The sequence below is a fragment of the Oryctolagus cuniculus genome, chromosome X (genome assembly GCF_051225735.1).
Source record: "Oryctolagus cuniculus isolate XC-2025 breed Fujian yellow rabbit chromosome X, ASM5122573v1, whole genome shotgun sequence".
Classification (NCBI taxonomy): Eukaryota; Metazoa; Chordata; class Mammalia; order Lagomorpha; family Leporidae; genus Oryctolagus; species Oryctolagus cuniculus.
This window is the reverse complement of record NC_142888.1, coordinates 3,247,789-3,260,945: the sequence shown is the minus strand read 5'-3', so window position 1 is coordinate 3,260,945 and position 13,157 is coordinate 3,247,789.

Below are 13,157 nucleotides of genomic sequence, written 5' to 3'. Positions count from 1 at the left end.
CCTTCACATTACAAAACCATTTCTCTGCCTTCAGTCTTCACTTTTAGACATTAATACGTGCTAGTTCTTGCCATGGTATTGTCCCAACATGATAACATGTTCCCTGTCTCCCACAAACTACCACTATTTCTAGCCTTGTGAATTCAGTGTTTCATTCATTCGGTAAAGTTTTTAGCTTTTCTCTAACTTTGCTATTGGATACAGTGTGAGGAGTATGGAGTTACCTTGTATCTTCTTCATGGTTCACCATGATTCTCTACTTTGGCTGCACATCCAAATCACCTGGAAACCTTTTTTAAAAATATCGGTACCACATCTCCACTGCCAGCCTCACCAAGAATTCCTGGGTTTGTCTTTTTGTTTTGTTCTGTTTTTGGTATCAACTTATTTATTCCAAAGATCCAAAGACAGAGAGAGAGAGAGAGAGAGAGAGAGAGAGAGAGAGAGAGAGAGACATAGGTACAAAGAGAGTTCCAACCCACTGGTTCACTTCCAAAATGCATGCAATGTCTGGGGCAGGGGCTGATGCTGGAGCCAGAATGCAAGAATTTAATTCAGGTCTTCCAAGTGGGCAGAAGGAGCCCAAGCACTTGAGCCATTATGACTGACTCTCGGGATCTACGTTATCAGGAAACTGGAGTTAGAAACTGGAACCAAATATAGGTACTCTGATGTGGGACACAAAAATCTGAACCAGTGTCTCAACTGCTAGGTTATGACCACCCCAAGAAGTTATACTTTAATTGGTCTAGGGTACAGCTTGGGAATTAGGAATTTTTAAATTACCTGGGTGTTTCTAATGTGAAGCCAAGACTTAGGATGAATTGGAGTAAGCAGACTTCATTTAAGTACAGCCACTAATTACTTATATGGTCTTGAGCAAAAGAAATATTTACTTATCCAGCAGGTACTCCTTGATAGTGTGCTGTATGCAAGACACTGCTAGGGGCCTACTCTCATTGCTTCCATGTGAATTGAACTAAATTTATTTTTTATTCATTCAGAAAGTAAATATTGAGTGCCTATTACCTGCCAAGAACTGTGCTGGCACAAGGGACACAGCAGTGAACCAGAGAAATCTTCATAGAGCTTACAGTTTCATTTAAGGAGGCATGACCATATGAGGGGCCTTCAAAAGGTTCATAGAAAATGTACATTATGAAAAAACTGCAGATATTTTTAAAAATTTTTTTGGCATCGAGGCTGGCACCTTGGTGCACTAGGTTAATCCTCCGCCTGCAGCGCCAGCATCCCATATGGGTGCCAGTTCTAGTCCCAGTTGCTCCTCTTCCGGTCCAGCTCTCTGCTGTGGCCTGGGAAAGCAGTAGAAGATGGCCCAAGTCCTTGGGCCCCTGCACCCACATGGGAGACCAGGAAGAAGCACCTGGGTCCTGGCTTCAGATTGGTGCAGCTCTGGCTGTTGTGGCTATTTGGGGAGTGAACTAACGGAAGGAAGACCTTTCTCTCTGTCTTTTCCTCTCACTGTCTGTAACTCTACCTATTAAATAAATAAATAAAATCTTTAAAAAAATTTTTGCATCAAAATAAATTCATACTAACTTGTTATGACATGTCTGAACAGGATCTAGTTTGGGGCACTAAGAAGAATAAAATATCAATTTGAAAAGAGCCCTAATTAGAGCAACATCAGTTCTACTAAAATGGAAGCAAGAACAAACATCAAATGTATAGTGAAGCTTGAGTGGAAGAATGGGGAAATCATTGATGTTTCAAAAGTGTATGGGGCCGGCACCGTGGCTCAATAGGCTAATCCTCCGCCTTGCAGCGCCGGCACACCGGGTTCTAGTCCCAGTCGGGGCGCAGGATTCTGTCCCGGTTGCATCTCTTCCAGGCCAGCTCTCTGCTGTGGCCCGGGAGTGCAGTGGAGGATGGCCCAAGTGCTTGGGCCCTGCACCCCATGGGAGACCAGGATAAGCACCTGGCTCCTGCCATCGGATATTGCAGGCTGCAACAACGGCAAAGGAAGACCTTTCTCTCTGTCTCTCTCTCTCACTGTCCACTCTGCCTGTCAAAAAAAAAAAAAGTGTATGGGGACAGTTGCTTCCCCAAAATCATCAGTTTACAAATGGATAAATTGTTTTAAGGATAAGGTGATATTGAAGATGCAGCTCACAGCAGCAGACTGTCCACATCAATTTTCAAGGAAAAATTTGTTTTTTTCAGGCCTTCATTGAAGAGGGCCAATGACTAACAGCAAAAATAATAGTACCATAGACCTCTCAGTTGGTTCAGGTTATATGATTTCACTGAGAAATTAAATGGTTTCAAACTTTCTGCTTAGTGGATACCAAAACTGTTGTGCCAGATCAGCTGCAGACAAAAGCAGGACTTTAAGTGGAAATTTCAAACAAATGGGATAAAAAGCCTGAAGTGTTTCTTTGAAGACTTGTAGCAGGAGATAAAACATGGCTTTGCCAGTACGATCCTGAAGACACAGCACAATCAAAGCAATGGTTACCAAGAAATAGAAGTGGTCCACTCAGAACAAAAGTGGACTGGTCAAGAGCCAAGGGCATGACAATAGTATTTTTGGAATGCCAAAAGCATTTTGGTTGTTGACTTTCGGGAGGATCAAAGAACAACAACATTTGCTTGTTAGGAGAGTGCTTTGAGAAAGTTGGCCCAAGCTGTATCAGAAAAAATGCTTAGGAATGCTTCACTAGAGAGCCCTTCTTCACCATGACAACATTCCTACTCATGCGCAAGAGAGATTCTGTGGGAGTTTTGAGGGAAATCATTATGCATCCACCTTATAGTCTTGAATTGGCTTCTTCTGACTGCTTTTTGTTTCCTAATCGTAAAACATCTTTAAAGGGCACCTTTTTTTCAGTTAATAATCTCAAAAAGACTGCATTTGCATGATTGAATTCCCTGGACACTCAGTTTTTAGAGATGAATTAGATGGCTCATATCATTACTTACAAAAGTGTCTTGAACATTTATTCTCAATAAAAATACATTTTATATTTTTATTTGTGTTAATTCTATTTTCCCAGAAACTTTTTGAAGTCCCCTCATATGACTAGTGAAAAAGTGACCAGCAACGGTAAATGGAGATGTGTGATGGGATGGACTGACGACCAACATGGAGACAGCAGTGGTGGTAGAAGAGAGGCAAGAAATGGAGAGAGACAGATGGGTTACAGGCATAATTAAGGAGATAACTTCACCATGACTTGGTGAAGGATGTTATATAGGGCTAAAAGAGATAAAAGGAAGAAGGCCAATTCATATGTCCCAAGATTGATAGGCCATCTGCTAGCGCAAGGAATGTGGGAAAACAACCTCAACCACTCCAAGAGGTTATGAGGGTCTAGAGCTAAGGTATATGGAACTGGAGGAATGAAACCAATCCCAGCTCAGATAGAGATAAGGCTGTGGAGGGGCCTTAGGCAAGAAAGCAATGTCTACTTTAAGTGGTCATTTCGACACACGGAATGGGTCTTTGTAGAGCTAAAGGGGCAACCACTACCCTCTGCTACCAGAGGACCAACACTGGCTAATGTGAAAGGGAAAATGAATAGAAGAATCGATTCTGATAGTATAATGATGTGAGGTACCAAGTCCAGGATGGAGGGCTTGGAGGCATTTAGAGAAAAAAGTCCTCTTTCTCTTTCTGAATGTAGACTGTGTTGTTCTTGAGAATTAATATTTTTCCTTGGGAGATTTCTGTAAGTGTGAATATGAGTGTGAGTGTGAGCATGAGTGTGAGTGTGTGTGTGTGCTAAGAGAGAGAAAAAGAGATGTGTGCGTACAGGTACTGTCTGACAAGGTAAAGAGTAAAGGCATGCATTTGTCCCTCCCCACAGCAAACCAGTCTTGCAGTCAAGTGCACAGAGTACCTGCCAGGGGGCGACTGCAGAGGTCTCCAGTAGGCTAACTCACACTGAGGGAAAGGTCCTGCTGTGAGAAGTTGGAGGCGTCCTCAGCTGACAACAGCCTCAGTGGATGAACATTTCCAAAAGGGGAGAGGCAGAGGTGGAAAGAGAATGGGCTTCCACAGAGACGACGTGGGGGTAGGGGAGAGCAAGGACAGGAACTGTGGTATGCTTCTCAGGGTTCCCCTGTGGCAGCCCGACTCCTCACGGGTTCCTGTGGTTTTATATCCTTCCTTTAACAAGTGGTTTCCCCCTTTAATGTGCCTCAAACCTCAAGCACAGACTGAGAGGCAGCCAGGAGGGTCTAGCGGTATTGGAGAGAAAAGTGAGAGTTGGGACTCTCCATCATCCCCTAAGTCTCCCACAAGTCCTTGCAGAAGAAATAGCAATTTACTGATGTGAAGGCCCTCCCAGCCGTCTAGACCTATACCCACAGAGAAGTTCATAGCTCCCTCAGCTAGAAGGGGAAGTAACACATGACTTGAAGTTGCCATTGGACAAGTTAAAAATGGATCGGGATTCAATCTGTCCTTTTCCCAAATACAGTGGGGAGTCAATCCTTAAGAGACAGAAACTTCCATTTGATTTATCAAGGCAAAGCACTAGGCACAGTGCCTGGTTCAGAGTTGGCACTCATCAATTGCTAGCCATTATGATGATTATAATTATGATTATTACTATCATTGAGATTCAGTTGCTATAGAGATTACTGTGACCCTAGGTGATATGAGAATGGTTTACAGAGTAAGAAGTCCTTCAGGCTCAGGACTGATACATTGTAATGAGGATTGCATGGGACTCCAGCTCCAAATCAATCTCCATCATTTCTCCCCAGCAAGTACGGGTTAGATAACTGAAGCTCATAGCACCTATACCATGAGACTCCTGTGAGATCCTGCTTCTTGCTTCACAATGGCTCTTTATGTTTTCCAAAGTATCTGTAGATGCCTTTGAAGGTCCACCATGCTTCATTCTAGAGGCCCAAGGAAGCCAAAAGATGCTTCAAGAGATGAGAGAAAAATCAGACAAATGTAGGGCCAAGAAGTACAGTGTGGATGGATGGCCGGTGCTGCGGCTCACTAGGCTAATCCTCTGCCTATGGTGCCGGCACCCCGGGGTTCTAGTCCCGATTGGGGTGCTGGATTCTGTCCCGGTTGCTCCTCTTCCAGTCCAGCTCTCTGCTGTGGCCTGGGAGGGCAGTGGAGGATGGCCCAGGTCCTTGGGCCCTGCACCTGCATGGGAGATCAGGAGGAAGCACCTGGATCCTGGCTTTGGATCGGCATAGCTCCGGCCGTAGTGGCCATTTGAGGGGTGAACCAACAGAAGGAAGACCTTTCTCTCTGTCTCTCTCTCTCTCTCTCTTTCTCTCTCTTTCACTAACTCTGCCTGTCAAAAAAAAAAAAAAAAAAAAGAAGTAGTACAGTGTGGATGGAGAAGAGACAAAGGTAGGGCCAGCTGGGGTTCCAATAGGAAACAGATGACAGATTCAAATGAGGATGATTTGAAGAGGTTTCTTTTACCAAGGGAGTAATTATACAGCGGCAGCGAGTGTGGGCAATGCAGGGACTCAAGGCATGCAGAAGCAGAGCTATTACCACCCCTAGGCCCAAGGGGAGTGAAAGGTTACCAGAAGGAGAGAAAGTCATCTAGGCAGACTTCTTTGAAAGAAGCAGTGACCTTGGGTCAAGGGACAGTAGCAGCACAAAAAAGGAACTGAGAAAATAAGTACCCAGACTTCAGTCTCCTCCCAACCCCCACCCGCAGTCTCCTTCTGCGGCTCTCCATGATTCGAACCCAACTGGAAGCCTGTGGTTTAGGGGGCCCTGTTCATATAGCCCACACTGATGAGGCTCCTAGACCACAGAGCCTGGTGCAACAGAGTGGAGAAGGCCAAATAGATTTCTGGCACAGCAGAGGAGGGGCATCTAAGGACTGGTTCCTTTTTTGCCAAAGAAGATAAGACTATAGGTGCATCAGCAACAAAACCGATGATGTATATCAACTCACTGTATTTGGAGCAAAAGGAAACCCTTATTTTGAAAACAGGCAGGACCAGCACGCAGCAGGTTAAAGCCCCGGTCTGCGATGCTGGCATCCAATATGGGCACCGGCTTGAATCTCAGCTGCTCCACTTCCGATCCAGCTCTCTGCTATGGCCTGGGAAAGCAGTGGAAGATGGCCCAAGTCCTTGAGCCCCTGCACCCACATGGGAGGCCCAGAGGAAGCTCCTGGCTCCTGGCTTCGGATCGGCACAGCTCCAGCCATTGCAGCCATCTGGGGAGTGAACCAGCAGATGGAAGACCTTTCTCTCTCTCTCTCTCTGCAACTCTGCCTTTCAAATAAATAAATCTTAAAAAAGAAAAAAGAAAAGAAAACAGGCATGTCCAGGAGCAGGAGAGGATGAGAAAAACGCTAGAAAAGAAATAATTTTTTCCTATGGCTGCCAAAAGGGCCACGGGGATCTAGAAAAGCTTAATGCGAGGAGCAGGAGAAGGTGCCAGGGTGGTAGTGCGCTGGGAGCAGGAGGAACCAAAGCTCTCAATAAAGGAAAATCAGTGTTCATCCGTGAGAAGCGTAGGAAGTGACTGTACAAAGTATAGTTGGGCTTCTTAACAATGGACCCCAGCCTAGAGGTCTGGCAGTGACGTGAGGGGTGAGGAATGGGGGCTAGGGTCGCAGCTCCTTTTCTTTTCCCCACCCTCCTCCTGGAAGTCACACAGACATTTCCCTAACACTGCAGTGTGTGTGCATGTGTGTGTGTGTGTGTGTGTGTTCACTTGTCACTAAATGATCAGTACTCAGTGAAACACTTCTATTTCGGGGGCATTAGCATCTCTAAAACAAGACACAGAAAAGCAGAGGGAGGCAGCTAGGGGCTGCATTTAATCTTTTCGAATATCGCAGTGTGAAGGAAACCGGAGAATGAAAACATAGTCATTTAGAAAATGGTTGATGAGTCACTGATTGGCACAGGGTGGAGAAAAAGAGAAGTCATTATTCATTCAGAGTATGCCTGGTCTGTAAAAATAGGCTCATCACTGTGCTGGAGGGGGTATCTAAGCTTCAGAGACTGAGGCAGAGGTGGGGGCTGAGCAGGGCAAGGACTGGGACAACAACTGCCCAGCGCAGCCAGGACCCACCACCTCCATCCACATGTGTCTCGGCCCTTGAAAACCTTCCAACTTTAAGAAGTGGAAAGACAGCTTAATGTGCTTTGTTCTTCCTGTACCTCTTTCTTGAGACCTTTTTGGGAAACTTCAGCTTTTGGGGAAGCAGGCCAAGTAGAAGAGACAGCACTTTTTGTGACCATAATTTTGCCAACAGGCCCAACACTCCATTACTCACAAAATTCCTTCTCCAGGGCCTGGACTACCCAGGTCTCCCTGTGTTTGACCTCTTTGTTGCTGATTGGCTGTTCTATGATATTGCCGGTGGGAAATGGGGGCAGGGATTTAGACTCCATGAAACTAGAACATGATGAAATGTGTGCTGCAGAGGGAAAATTAAAGTCCTGGGTAAGCAAAAGTTTGCAGATTGCCTGGAAATATGTTTCTGCATGTGTTATAGAGGGAAAAAAAAAAGAAAAACTGTCTACTAAGGATTTTGCCTTTGCCTCATAGTTCCTGAGCCTCAATGTGCAAATCTGGGCAGTGGGTGAGCAGTTGAAGTATAAAGAGCTTAATAGGTTTGCCAGGGGAAGGGTGGAGAGTTGGGAACTTCAAAGAAAAGAATGGATCTAGAAGGGGAAAGAAGGTCAAGGTCAGGTCAGGCTGCCTTGGAGAGAAAACCTAGGGACCTTTGGAGGAACACTGTTGAGTTATGATGAAATAAAGAGAAAGATGAGTGAGGGGGGACTTGACATTTCTTCTTTATATTTCCTGGACACTGCAGTCAAATTTTAAATAGTTTTCCAATTATTTTGGATCATTGGAATGGTATTTCTTCAGAATGCATACTGAGCAGAGGTGAACAATAGGGTGGCTCAGATTTATGCAGATTACAAATGTAGAGCACATCCCATCCACGCAGATGTGTGCGCCCTGACCACCCCTCACAAGCTTGTACATCTAGCCATCTAACTCTCTTACATTACACTTTGGTTCCTTACTTGCTTACTTGCTTGTTCCTGCCTATACTGTAAGAAACTTAACCTACTCTAAGTAGGGACCAAAAAGGAAAGCCCGACACTAGTTTCAGAGAAGTAGGAAGACCTGCAAGGTTCAAAGCGATCTCTCCCTGCAATTCTATCCTGAAAGGGCAAAAGCAGCCAAGAGTACAATCTTTCAGCTTGTGGTCCTTCCAGTCTCTGAAAAAGGCTAAGGTGCTGGAGGTCAAAGAGAGACTCAGTAGCCTGCAGACTGTTGAGAGATGTCTCCATTCAGTTGAGAACCTGGAACTACAGCTGTTTCTCATAAAAATTATTTTAAATATATTGTATGTACAGCATATAGTTTTACTAATGGACTCTTACAAATTTAATCTTCATCAGAATAAATAACATGTACTTTACTTTTATATCCTTCTTAATTAAAAAAAAAAACCTCATTTTTTATTTGAAAGGCAGAGCAACAGACAAATAGTTCTTTTGTCCACTGGTTCACTTCCCAAATGCCCACGACATCCAGGGCTGGGCCAGACTGATAAGCCAGGAGATAGGAACACCATTCAGGACTTCCACATAGATGACAGGGACCCAAATACTTGAGACATCATCTGCTGCCTCCGAGGGTACACATTAGCAGGAATGCTGGATTGGAAGCAGAGGTGGTTCTCGATCCCAGGCACTCTGATATGGGGTGTGGGCATCTCAAGTGAGAAATTTAACCCATTGTGCCACAACATCTGCCCCTATATAATTTTTTAGTCCTTTAAAATATTGAACATGATTTTTAGGTATGTACTCTCTCTTTTCATTCAACAAAACGCTAACTCTTCTAGAAAAAAAAAATAAACCATTGTACTAAAAGAGCTCTATATCATAATCAAGCAGAATTTGTTCCAGGAATGTAAGATCTCAATTGAATTTTAAAAGGTATTTGATAAGCTATAATACCCATTGTGATGATAACTCTTAGTCAACCAGGAATATAAACACATTTCCTTAACAAGATAAAGAATACCTCCCATAAACCATCAGCCAACATCTTGTTTAATGCTACCAAAAATACAAACAAGAAAAAGCAAGGAGTATTTCTATTAAAGTATGGAAGAAACAGAGAATTCAACATCACCATTGTTATTTAACATTGCCCCATGATAAGAAGTTAAGTAGCAAAAAAAGGGAAAACCTATCAACATTCCCAGATGGTTTGTTTATTTGCCTGGAGAAACCAAAAGAATCTAATGAAAAATCAATGGGCCAAATAATCAAATTCATTAAGATGGGCCACTTATAAAACAAATACACAAGCCTCATTTATATCATCTTTCTTATAAATTAGCAACATTTAGTTAGAAAATACATTGGGAAAACATCATGTTCCCAACAGTAATGTATTTCTCAAAGTTAGTTTGAATACACACAAGGTATTCTGAAGCATGTTCACCTGCAGCTCCCAGAGAAAGAAATGACCACTGTATGGAGTATTTATGAACCGAACTGAAGTCAAGCTTCCCCAAATCCACTCTGTATGTATCTACTTTCTATTTCAATGTTAACTGCAAGATATAGAGAAAAAACTAGCACATTCAACCTGTGATTTCATGGCTATCATTACTTACACTGAGGCTTACGATGTCCCCCTTTAAAGTAAATTTATTTCCATTAATAAATGAGGAGGGTATCATAAGGTACAAACACTACTCAAGGCAGTGTGCACCATAGGTTGCACTTGCCTCTCCCCCCTCCTTCTCCTTGCTCTGTAAAGGAGGCCGTCATTGGCTCCCCTGCTTCCAGCATTTCACTGGGCTCAGCTGGTGGAGCTCCAGCAAGAGATGGGACTAGAAAGAGAGTGAAACTGGTTACTTATTCAGCTTCCTGATTTCTCTCTTTCAGGGTCCTTGCAGGTTGCCTGGGCGCTTCACTGATGGCCACCATCTCGCAGCCTTTCCTAACCGGCTACCTGGTTCTACAAATGCTTCCTCCCCTCGCCCACTTCAGGCCTAGGGTAATAACAGCTTCCAACAATTCCTAGACTTGGGTCCTGCACTGCCCCTTTGCTGGTTTCCTTGAACCTTGCCTACACTTTTTTTTAAACAGATCCCCTTACTAAACTTTCCTCAAAATTACCCTGCCTGATAGGATGACATGTGAATGACTCAAGTTTGGGAAACCGCACTGTGCTAGTAAGTCACCGCGACAACGCTTTAAGATGAGTATCATTATCCCCCATGTGACACAGGAAGAATATTCAGCTTCAAGTATAGGTGACTTAGCCAATGTCCTGGAGCTAGGAGATGGTGGGCTCCAATGGACAGTCTGGGTTCTGTCTGTGGCGGAAGCTCACACACACTTATCGCCACCACGCTGCCTCTCAAATAAACCCGACTTTGCTGCTAACCCATCACCTCCTTGTCCTTTTGCCAAGCAAAATACAAGAGTAACTCTGGCCAACTGTGACCCAACTCCTCGGGTTCATTTGCTTCAGGTCAAATGTCTCAGAAGGCTCTCTTCTGAGGAATGGTTGATTATGTACCTTTGCATTTAAAATATCCTCAACTAGCCCATGAGTTGGAGGTTCAGGGAGGAAAGGGAGCCCTGTTCTGATCTTTAGGATCCACAGAATTTACTCTGCTGTCATTAGCTAGGAGGTGACAAAACCATGGCACAAGAAGCCTGCACCCACCCCAGAATGTCACATTCCTGAGCTGATTTCCAGCCCTTATGCATCCTTAACAGTTCTCGTGAAAATTGAAGCTAAATAATAATTACTCCTGTTGTTCTCTTTCTGTTTCAGGATGATGGAGACCAAGGGGCCAGTAAGGTAGAGGGCAGTGGAGGATGGCTCAAGTGCTTGGGTCCCGGCACCCGCATGGGAGACCAGGAGGAAGCACCTGGCTTCGGATCGGCACAGTACCGGCCATAGTGGCCATTCGGGGAGTGAACCAACGGAGGGAAGACCTTTCTCTCTGTTTCTCTCTCTCACTGTCTAACTCTGCCTGTCAAATAAAAAAAAAGTGGAGCAGCCAGGACTCAAACCAGTGCTTATAGGGGAGGCTGGCATTGCAGGCAGTGGCTAACCTACTGTACCTCAACACTAGTCCCAATAATTTAACTCAATTTTTAAATAAAATTATCATTTGAATATTTAGTCAAATGCATTCAAATCTCCAGATAGTCTTCAAGAGGAAGTGTGGCCTTGTGCATGAGAGCTTGAACTTTGGCATCAGCAACTCTGGCACTGACTCCCCAGCTGTGTTATCTTAGGTAGGTTTCTTTTTTTATTTTTAAAGATTTATTTATTTATTTGAAAGTCAGAGTTACACAGAGAGAGGGAGAGGCAGAGAGAGAGAGAGAGAGCGAGAGCAAGAGCAAGAGAGAGAGAGAGAGAGGTCTTCCATCTTCTAGTTAACTCTCCAGTTGGCTGCAATGGCCAGAGCTGTGCCAATACAAAGCCAGGAGCCAGGAGCTTCTTCCAGGTCTCCCACATGAATGCAGGGCCCCAAGGACTTGGGCCATCTTCTACTGCTTTCCCAGGTCATAGCAGAGAGCTGAACTGGAAGAGGAGCAGCTGGGACTAGAAACGGTGCCCATATAGGATGCCGGCACTTCAGGCGGTGGCTTTACCTGTTATGCCACAGCGCTGGCACCAGGTAGGTTTCTTAGCATCTCTGTGTTTCAGGTTCTTCATGTGTAAAATGAGACTAATAATAATACTTTATGGGGTTCTTCAGAGAAGCGAAAATACCAGTGCATTTAAAACTTTAAACAAGGGTCTTAACATACAGTAAACACTCAATAATTGCCAATTACTATCATTGCTATGTTGATGTTTCTGTGATGGGCACTGAAGAAGTTCAAAGACGAAAGAATCTCTGCATGTAGGTAGATTACAATTTTATAAAGAAAATGAATATAAACAACTATCACACCAGGCAAAACTGACAGATGGCCTAACAGGAATATAGAATCCAAAGCAACACAGAGGATGGGGGAGTTTCTTCCAGCTTCATTTTCCAGGGAAGGGTGAATGGCAGATGTGCCATATGGGGTAACCCTGAAGATGGGAGTAGGATTTTGATAGTTAGATTTGGAAGAGAATCCTAGGCAGACAAACCAATGGGGACAAAGGGACAGAGGAAAGAGAATCTGCCATTGTGCTCAAAGAAGAGTGAACATTTCTGGTTACCTGGGGCAAAACATGCGTTCAGGATGATGGAGACCAAGGGGCCAGTGAGGTAGACAGGAAGAGATAAAGTAGAAGGAAGGTGAGAGGGAGGCAGGCAGGCTGTGGGATGTAAGAAGCTGAAGCCAGGGATGAAAGACCTGGAACAGTCAGGAACTCTGGGTCCTACTTCTGATTTCTATTTGTTGGACCTTGGCACCTCTTGATTAAATTTCTTCACTTAAAAATAGAGGGTATTAGACCAGACGGTGGTCAAAAAACTTCATTTACATCACTGTGAATGCACACAAGCCAACACAGTTAGTGGACAATCTTCTGCCTGAGCCAAATCCACAATAAAGTGGCAGAGTCAGCCACGTTAATGCTGACAATGCCTAGGCTTGAGTGACCACATCAGCTGTCCTTCATGAATGCTCACATTATGTAGGCCAGACCAGTTTCCCTTCTGTATAAATCTGAAAGGGGTACAACCCCTTTTGGAACCAGAGTTGTACCTGTTCCCTAACAGAGCTGAAAGATTCCCCCATGAAACATGACAATGACAAATTAAAGAGGACTCCCCCATCACATGTCTTGTGGCAAAAGAAAGATTGCATGGTTTGGCCTCAGTAATGATGCAATGGATCAGTGTATCTATTGTTTGTGTAACATAATAACAGCATTTTGGGGGGCTTTCAATTTTGTCAATGGGAAAATAATAATTTAGAGCAACATTCCCACAGAAGACAGTTTAAAAAAAAAAAGCTGAATGAAATATAAATCAACCAAAATCTAGTGATTAGGCAGAGACCACCTATTTGGACAAAGACAATTTAACATAAAGAATTGCTAAGTAGGTATCAAGTTGTTAATTCCATAACTGAAAAGGCAAAGAGAGAACACTAAGGTATCCCAGAGGCAGCACCTGCTGGAGGCAGTTACCACTTCTGGGGCTGGGAAACTAAGAAAAGAGGTTGGAATTACTACATCTTGG